The sequence below is a fragment of the Dendropsophus ebraccatus genome, chromosome 13, assembly GCF_027789765.1.
Source record: "Dendropsophus ebraccatus isolate aDenEbr1 chromosome 13, aDenEbr1.pat, whole genome shotgun sequence".
In the NCBI taxonomy this organism is placed as follows: Eukaryota; Metazoa; Chordata; class Amphibia; order Anura; family Hylidae; genus Dendropsophus; species Dendropsophus ebraccatus.
The window spans coordinates 64,639,766-64,649,838 of NC_091466.1; positions in this window are offsets into that span (position 1 = coordinate 64,639,766).

A 10,073-nucleotide genomic window follows, 5' to 3' on the forward strand; every position below is an offset into this window, starting at 1 on the left:
CTCAATGGAATTTTTATTAATGAAGAGAATTTCCATCTGTGGATGAAGGAAAACATGTGTGACGGTTTACTTATTTGGCTCCAAGAAAAACGACAAAACGGTCAGATAGAAGAATGTCATGTGAGATACTGTTCTTACACGGTACTAAGGTAGAATGTCAGGTGTGTAGAAAGCAGCCGTGCCTGAGGGTCCAGCATCTGTGGGGTCTCTATTCTGCCCCATGCCAATAGGGGGACCCCAGCAATGGGTCCCTGTCCGGTACAATCAGTGGAGTAGGAAGAATCTATCCACGTCACCTACAGATTTTGATACTATGGGGGAGATTTATCAAACTGGTGTAAGGTAGAATTTGTCTCAGTTGCCCCTAGCAACCAATCAGATTCCACCTTTCATTTTTCAACGAATCTGTGAGGAATAAAAGTTGGAATCTGATTGGTTGCTAGGGGCAACTGAGACAATTCAAATTTACACCAGTTTGATAAATCTCCCCCTGTGTCAATAAGTGATGTCACCGTTCCCGATGATGTCACTAGTCCTTCCCCTGATTGATGTCATTTTGCCGAGAAAAATAATTAATTTCTTCTAAAGCCAATTTGTAGAAGATGATCAAGGGCTTTTTTCTTTCTTGTCTGGGATATTTTCTATGCCAGGTAACTATAGAGGACGCAGAAGGCTTTACAGGGTCATTGTATTATATGCTTATGAGGTTTTTTTTGTAAATTGCTTAAAATAAAACTTGTTTTTAACGTTATAAAGAAATTGGACATTGGAAGAATAAATATGTTTTTCTAGGAATAATGATTAATGACAAAAACAATTATTATTATCCATATTCAAAAATTTTTCTAATTTTGAAGAGTTTTTGAGGAATGATGACGTTGAATATTGGAAGTATAGAATTTTATGAGATAATTTATTAACTATAGAAATTAAGGTGCATATATTATTATTATTATTATTACTAATCCCAACTCGATCATTAGAGACCAAAGCTACAGTTGTGTGTTCTGTTGTCATATTCTTATGATCTTAGTGAAATTGAGAAAATTGTAAAATAAAACATGAAAAAAAAAACCCAATTTATTATATAAATCAATCAATCAACCCTTGCAGTCATGCCCTGTGCATACTTGTTTCTTTGGGCAGCAGTGTAAGGGTCCTATTACAAGGGCCAACTACGGACCGATCATTTTAGTTTACTGGACCTATTAGACGCCCTGTTAATTGGGCAGTAAGGGCTGCATGAACATCGTTAGCGATGTCCATGCAGCCCTTGCCCAAACACCTGATACCTTACCTCTCTCGCTCCTGCCTTCTCTCCTGTGCTTCGCAGCTTCCTGCCACGGCCTGCGATAGGCTAAGCAGCTTGTCAGCTGACAGGCCACTCAGATAGGCGCTCGTTTACTGAACCTAGTGGACGGCCCCATAATCGGGCAGTAAGGGCTGCATGGACATTGTTAGCAATGTCCATGCAGCCCTTGCCCAAACACCTGAAACCTTACCTCCTCCCACTCCCGGTCTCCTCTCCTGTGCTCGGCTGCTTCCCAGTCCCGGCGGCAGTAGCTTCTGAGCAGCCTGTCAGCTGACAAGCCGGTCAGACACCGCTGCCGCCACGACCGGGAAGCTGCGGAGAACAGGAGAGAAGACCGGGAGCGGGGAGAGGAAAGGTATTAGGTATTTGGGCAAACGTCAGCCATTGGCCACACATTGCTATTACACAACGCCTGACTATTTTGGGTCCAAACCTAAACCAACGATCAACCGATGATCTTTTTCATCAGTTGATCGTTGTCTCTATTACACGGAGTGATATCGGCCGAATTATCGCTCCATGTAATGGGGCCCTAACTTTGAGCCCAATGTCTATACCATTATTATACCATAGCCTGACAAGCATATAGTATGGGCCTAGATCTTGATGGGTCCCTCAGCTCAATGGGTCGTTCCAGGCATCTTATTTTTGAAACACTGGGAACTTGTTAGTGTCTCCAAATCCATAGCTATTTGGGCATAACAGGCCTGGCATGTGCCATGTGTGCTTCTTTTAGGGGGTAGCCCACCTGCAAGTGTGCATTGTCTAGGGCATTTAGATACTGGGCTAGGGCAGGGAGAGGAGTGGAGGAAATCCTTGTTATGACTTTGCTCTTTCCAATAAGTAGGGTTGAGCAGAGATGCTGAACTGTACGTATTTAGCAACGCCCTCCGAACCGGAACACTCGGCATTTGGCTGCAGAAGTTGAATAAAGCCCTAGAGTGTCCTGGAAAACATGGATACAGCCATATCTCTGGCATTTGGGTTTGAAGAACATTGCCAAACCTGAACAGTTCGAAATCTCCACTCAACCCTACCAACGAGAGCTGTGCATAGTCCCAAAAACTCTTTGTGTGAGCATCATCAGGGGTGTAGCAATAGGGTTTCAATGGTAGCAATGGACCCTGGTGCCTTAGGGCCAGTCTTATAGATCGGCACTCATTTGTCAAGCCTATTACTAGGCTAGACTATTGTATAGGAAGGGCAGCACAGTCCATCGTTGGACCACCTCTACCACCCTTTGCTGCCGTCTTTGTGCAGTGCAGTAAATGAGCCATAGTAAAGGCCAAAATGAAGAGATCTACCGATCAGGGACCCCAATAGCTTCTCTAACACAGAAGAAGACGCCAGTACTGTGAATGACGCATGGTAGGTGGGGGCCACATTATAGACTTTGCATTAGGGCCCAGAAGTTTCAGTTCCACCATTGAATGTGGACATTGGGGCACTGCAGCTTATCTATGGAGGAGAAATGAAAGCTGAGCTGTGATTGGTTACTTTAATAGAGCTTGTCACTTATTTGACTGGTTGGGGTGTAATACCACATATCTCCAGCAGGGCTTCAATTTAAAAAGGGCACATAAATATCATAAAGGGGGTCTCCCATAGCCAGAGAGAAGAATCAGAAAAGGGTGGTTTCTAAAAATTGGTTGAGAACATGGATTGTTTTAGTTGTTACCTAAGGTCTTACAGAAAAATCGGTTATAAATATAAATATATAGTAGTAATAATAATAATAGTAGTAGTAGTACTAAAGTTAGGGGTTCACACTAAGTTTTTGCAATTAATTTTTTTCATCCTTTTTTTTTGCAAAAAAAAAAAAGATAAAAAACGGATAAAAAAACTGATACATTTGTATGCATCCGTTTTAATCCATTTTTCCATTGACTTCCATTATAAAAAAAAAAGGGATCAAAACGCATCCTTTTTCTCTTATAATGGAAATCAATGGAAAAACGAATCAAAACGCATGCACACAAATGTATCAGTTTTTTTCATCCGTTTTTTTATCCATTTTTGCAAAAAATGGATGAAAAAAAACTGATTGCAAAAACGTAGTGTGAACCAAGCCTTAGTATAAAAAAAAAAAAAGAATAAAAAAATAAATAAAATAATAATAATAATATAAGTGATTATGGGCTGGTACCACACGTACTCCTTAAAGGCGCCAAAACAGTGTTACAATTTCTTTGTGTTTTTACGTATTTTGTGATTTTTATTTTATGAATCAGCAATTTAGCCTAAATTCTTACCCCATTTCCTCATTCTTTAATAAAGGAAAACTATAATTCGAAGAAACCTCAACACAGCACCATGGTGTGCCAACACTGCCATTGGATTCCCCAAATCTCTACTTTGAAATATTCCTAGCAATTAAGGGGTTAATGTACTTTCAGGTCATGTAATTGATTTTTTTTTTTAAATGTGCTGTTAATTATGAAATTTTTACCGTATTTTCGTGTCTATGTATATAATCCAATAAAAAAACAATAAAGACTTTAATAACAATGTACACTCTGCGTAATAGAGTGCAATTTTTTTCCCCAGCAGAATTCCCTTTAATTTTAATTCAAAATGGAAGAAACCTCTAAGCAGTGTCAGAATGGATCAGAAGTTCTCCACTCTCTTTTATTCCGGCTCAGGGAATCCTCACCAAATATATCCTTATGACGTACACGGCGATAGGATTTTAAACTTTAAGTGGAGTTCCCCTTTAAATGTCATACGCAATAAGGATCCAAGTACATCATAAATACGTAATGAAGGAAATTCCTTTGTATCCAGCAAGACGAATCACGTTCCCATAATCGCACATACATCTGGCCATAAGGGCTTTCACGAAGCCGCCGGCCGCCTCTTCAGCCGTAATGTTTAATTGATTACTTGCATCTTTGATGTTCTCTCTGAGGACGATCAATATTTAACATGATGTCTTGGAGGAACGCAGATTTCCGTCTTCTAATGAAATGTTTCCAAATTGGTTCTAAAAAGGAAATCTAATTCAATGGAGGTAAAAGCGATTCTATCCAAATGGAAACATGTATTGTCTGGTGTATACAATCACAGCCCTGCCTTCTCTACTGCGAGGGTGTGATTTCACTGGTGGTTAAGCAATTCTGTATCCCTGTGCATTGCTTTAGGGGCACTTTGAGAATTTTGAGGAATTCCTTCTTCAAAAAATACCCGTCCTAGAGGGTTGTCACTTAAAGGGGTACTCCGGAGGGGGATTTGTAAATGGCTTCTATTTGAAAATCTTAAGGCTTCCAAAACTTATCAGCTGCTGTATGTCCTGCAGGAAGTGGTGTATTGTTTTCAGTCTGACACAGTGTTCTCTGCTGCCACCTCTGTCCATGTCAGGAACTGTCCAGAGAAGCAGCAAATCCCCATAGAAAATCTCCTCTGCTCTGGACAGTTCCTGACATGGACAGAGGTGGCAGCAGAGAGCACTACTTCATGCAGGACATACAGCATCTGATAAGTACTGGAAGACTGGAGATTTTTTCTTTTTTTTCTTTAGAGTACCTCTTTAATTTCAATGCATTAAAAATAAAGGCAATAACCGGTGTGTTCAAATTTATATTATTAGGAGGCTTGGTCAAATGCATAGCCCATTAGGCTAAGGGGTGGAGGCTAAGGGGGAGACTACTACTCCGTAACTACTTTTGTAGTAATTTTGTAATTTGTTACAAATTTTGAAGCTTTATGTTACACCTTTGGGTCTGGCATAGTGGCCCACAGTTTAAAATTTTCTAGCACTGGCCCTAAGGGCAATCCTGGCAACTATATGAGAGACAACACTTTAATTAATCGAATAAATAACATTTAATATAAATTTACTCATCTTAATAATAATTTTATTAATAATAATTTTTATTTATATAGCGCCAACAGATTCCGCAGCACTTTGTCTTGTTCCCTGGCTCCTGGTGGGCGGTCCTTTGAGAACTGCACGTGTAAGAAAAGCTCCTGATTGGATAAACTGTATACACTTAATCTCTACTGATGTGTGCACCTATAGTGAGAGGAGAGGAGCGACATGGCTGCACTGTGCATGTATTTGTATAAGGTTTGGGATGTGTCTGCCTCCTCATGGGCGGGTCTAAAGTCAGGATGGGGGGGTCCTTAGAGAACTGCAAGAAAAGTTCCTGACTGGATGAACTCTATGGGGGAGATTTATCAAACTGGAGTAAAGTAGAATTGTCTCAGTTGCCCCTAGCAACCAATCAGATTCCACCTTTTATTTTCCAAAGGACCTGTGATAAATGAAAGATGGAATCTGATTGGTTGCTAGGGGCAACTGAGACAATTCTACTTTACTCCAGTTTGATAAATCTCCCCCTATATGCTTTATCTCTACTGATATGTGTACATCCCCAGTGAGAGGAGCGATATGGCTGCACTGTGCATGTGTTTCTATTAGGCGTAGGATGTTTCTGCCTCCTCATGGGCGGGTCTAAAGACAAGTCAGGATGATTTTGAGTATCCTACATAAGTAAAACCTATAAATAAGAGAAAGACACATGAATACCAGAACATTCTGCAATACAGATGATGTTATGTGTACACAGTTACGACCTTGGAGATAGACTGGAAGCCTATGGTGAGAAAACTGAATTGCAAATCTCAATCATAGATCACAGTGATGAGATTATGGGGATGTTACAGCACTGCAGGCCTTGTGTGAGTGATATTCCAATTGTATAGATGACATTTCTGGTTATCATTTATAAAATTTGCTTTACTGCAGGAATTATAGCGATGATTCCCGGACCACCGAAGAGATGTTGGGGGATGTGTAAGTCACAATGTGTGTGTCTGGCTGGAATATTACATAAGGCGAGCAGTTCTGCCCTGTGATGCCCATTCAGAGCTCAGCTGCCAGTGTGACATTGAAATCAGTGCGTCAGTGTTATTCCAATGATAGAACATGGGTAAAGCAAATTAAATTGGCAGAAGGCAGGAGACGGCAGAGAAACATCTGCTGCAGATACAGGATTTTCCTTCTATGAGGGGAAATAGTGAAAAGGGAAAAATGTGCCAAGATTACTATACATATTAAAATCTTCAATTATATAAAGGCTGAACCAACAACAGCGACAGGATGTGAGACATAAAGGATCAAAACAGACATATAAGACCAGCAAATTTCCAAGAATATGGCTCCTACAGTATGTACAAGAGTATGATTACTAAATACAGCTCCTATATACAGGAATATAACCACTATAATACTGCTCCTATATACAAGAATATAACTATAATACTGCTCCTATATACAGGAATATAACCACTATAATACTGCTCCTATATACAGGAATATAACTACTATAATACTGCTCCTATATACGGGAATATAACCACTATAATACTGCTCGTATATATACAGGAATATAACTACTATAATACTGCTCCTATATAAAAGAATATACTACTATAATACTGCTCCTATATATAAGAATATAACTACTATAATACGCGGTACATGGGGCAGTGTGGCTTGATCAATTCACATACAGAATTCTGATGTTGTTAATGCAGCCGAGAGGTACAAGTATCAGCCATAGGTGTGAGGTGCAGCACTCTTTTTCTTCCCTGAACCGTATTTTGTTTCTCTCTTTTCTCCGTGTTTTGCACTCCTCCTGGTGAGACCCACATGACCGCAGTTAGCAGGAGACACCTGAGTGCTCATGGTTTTAATCCCTCCTGTCTGTCCCATTCTATCTTTGATAGCTATGGTGAGTGCAATACCTTATCCAGACTTGTGCTGTTTGGGGGCAGCTTCCTCCGCCGGTGGTGCTGGCTGGGTTTTGGTGTGGTATTTTTGGGTCTGGTCCTGTGGCATGGGGGTTGCAGGGCCGTTCCATGGCCTCCCTTCCCTGACTGTGCAGGCCTGCGGGGGTGGTGGTCGCTGACCGGCACAGTGTGGACTTAGTGTAGGGACCCATGTGTATCAGATACCTGCACGCGGTACATGGGGCAGTGTGGCTTGATCAATTCACATACAGAATTCTGATGTTGTTAATGCAGCCGAGAGGTACAAGTATCAGCCATAGGTGTGAGGTGCAGCACTCTTTTTCTTCCCTTAACCGTATTTTGTTTCTCTCTTTTCTCCGTGTTTTGCACTCCTCCTGGTGAGACCCACATGACCGCAATTAGCAGGAGACACCTGAGTGCAGGGGCGGTCTTGGCATTTCTGGGGCCCCAAGCAAAGTTATGTCTGGGCCCCCCCCCCCTCGACACGCGTTCCAAAACAATAGACCGCTGTTTGTGCGCTACCGCCAGTAATATATACTCCTTGTGTGCTGCCCCCAATAGTATATACCCCTTGTGTCCTGTCCCCAGTAGTATATACCCCTTGTTTGCTTCCCCCAGTAGTATATAGACCCCTGTGTGTTCCCCCAGTTATATATAGCCCCCCGTGTGTTCCCCCAAAAGTATATAGACCTCCTGTGTGCTGCCCCAGTTGTATATAGACCCCCTGTGTGCTGCCCCCAGTTGTATATACCCCCTGTGTGCTCCCCCACTAGTATATAGGCCCCCTGTGTGCTCCCTCAGGGGTATTTAGCCCCCCTGTGTGCTCCCCCACTTGGATATAGACCTCCTGTGTGCTCCCCCACTTGGATATAGACCCTGTGTGCTCCTCCAGTAGTATATAACCCCCTGTGTGGTTCCCCCAGTAGTATATAGACCCCCTGTGTGCCCCACCAGTATTATATAGACCCCTTGTGTGCTGCCCCAGTAGTATACAGACCCCTGTGTGCTCCCCCAGTTATATATAGACCACCTGTGTGCCTCACAAGTAGTATATAGACCCCCTATATGTTCCCCCAGTAGTATATAGACCCCTGTGTGTCCCCCCAGTAGTATATAGCCCCCATGTGTGCTCCCCCACTTGGATATAGACCTCCTGTATGCTCTCCAAGTTGTATATAGACCCCATTCTGCTGCCCCAAGTAGTATATAGACCCCCTGTGTGCTGCACCAGTAGTATAGAGACGCCTCTGTGAAGCCCCAGTAGTCTATAGCCCCCCTGTGTGATCCCCCCATTTATATAGACCCTCGATGTGCGCTCCCCCAGCTAAACAGACCCCTGTGTGCTCCCCCTCCCATATAGCATATAACACAATAAAAGAAACACTTATACTCACCTGGGTCCGGGCGTCTCCTCTTCTCTTCACTCTTGTGGCCGCAGGAAGGGTTTTCCCTGCGATCACAAGAGGCTGCACTCCCCTTGTCCTGGCGCCGATGCTCCAGTGATGTCACTCGAACACCGGCACCACAAGGACAAAGCTGCCACTTGTGACCGCAGGGAAAACCCTTCCTGCGGCCACAAGAGTGACTGACAGGAAGGGGGCCAATGTCTCCCGCCCTGTCAGTGCTGCTGCATGTAACTATGAGCGCTCATTACGAGTGCTCATAGTTACAGTTCAGATGGCAGCAGAGAGCGGGGCAGCGGCCCTGTCCAGCGGTCTTGAGCACAAGAGCGGGGCGTGGGGGCCCCCCTGGATGTTGGGGGCCCCAAGCGATCGCTTGGGATGCTTGGTGCCAAAGACCGCCACCACCTGAGTGATCATGGTTTTAATCCCTCCTGTCTGTCCCATTCTATCTTTGATAGCTATGGTGAGTGCAATACCTTATCCAGACTTGTGCTGTTTGGGGGCAGCTTCCTCCGCCGGTGGTGCTGGCTGGGTTTTGGTGTGGCATTTTTGGGTCTGGTCCTGTGGCATGGGGGTTGCAGGGCCGTTCCATGGCCTCCCTTCCCTGACTGTCCAGGCCTGCGGGGGTGGTGGTCGCTGACCAACACAGTGTGGACTTAGTGTAGGGACCCATGTGTATCAGATACCTGCACGCGGTACATGGGGCAGTGTGGCTTGATCAATTCACATACAGAATTCTGATGTTGTTAATGCAGCCGAGAGGTACAAGTATCAGCCATAGGTGTGAGGTGCAGCACTCTTTTTCTTCCCTGAACCGTATTTTGTTTCTCTCTTTTCTCCGTGTTTTGCACTCCTCCTGGTGAGACCCACATGACCGCAATTAGCAGGAGACACCTGAGTGCTCATGGTTTTAATCCCTCCTGTCTGTCCCATTCTATCTTTGATAGCTATGGTGAGTGCAATACCTTATCCAGACTTGTGCTGTTTGGGGGCAGCTTCCTCCGCCGGTGGTGCTGGCTGGGTTTTGGTGTGGCATTTTTGGGTCTGGTCCTGTGGCATGGGGGTTGCAGGGCCGTTCCATGGCCTCCCTTTCCTGACTGTCCAGGCCTGCGGGGGTGGTGGTCGCTGACCAACACAGTGTGGACTTAGTGTAGGGACCCATGTGTATCAGATACCTGCACGCGGTACATGGGGCAGTGTGGCTTGATCAATTCACATACAGAATTCTGATGTTGTTAATGCAGCCGAGAGGTACAAGTATCAGCCATAGGTGTGAGGTGCAGCACTCTTTTTCTTCCCTGAACCGTATTTTGTTTCTCTCTTTTCTCCGTGTTTTGCACTCCTCCTGGTGAGACCCACATGACCGCAATTAGCAGGAGACACCTGAGTGCTCATGGTTTTAATCCCTCCTGTCTGTCCCATTCTATCTTTGATAGCTATGGTGAGTGCAATACCTTATCCAGACTTGTGCTGTTTGGGGGCAGCTTTCTCCGCTGGTGGTGCTGGCTGGGTTTTGGTGTGGCATTTTTGGGTCTGGTCCTGTGGCATGGGGGTCGCAGGGCCGTCCCATGGCCCCCGTTCCCTGACTGTGCACGCCTGCGGGG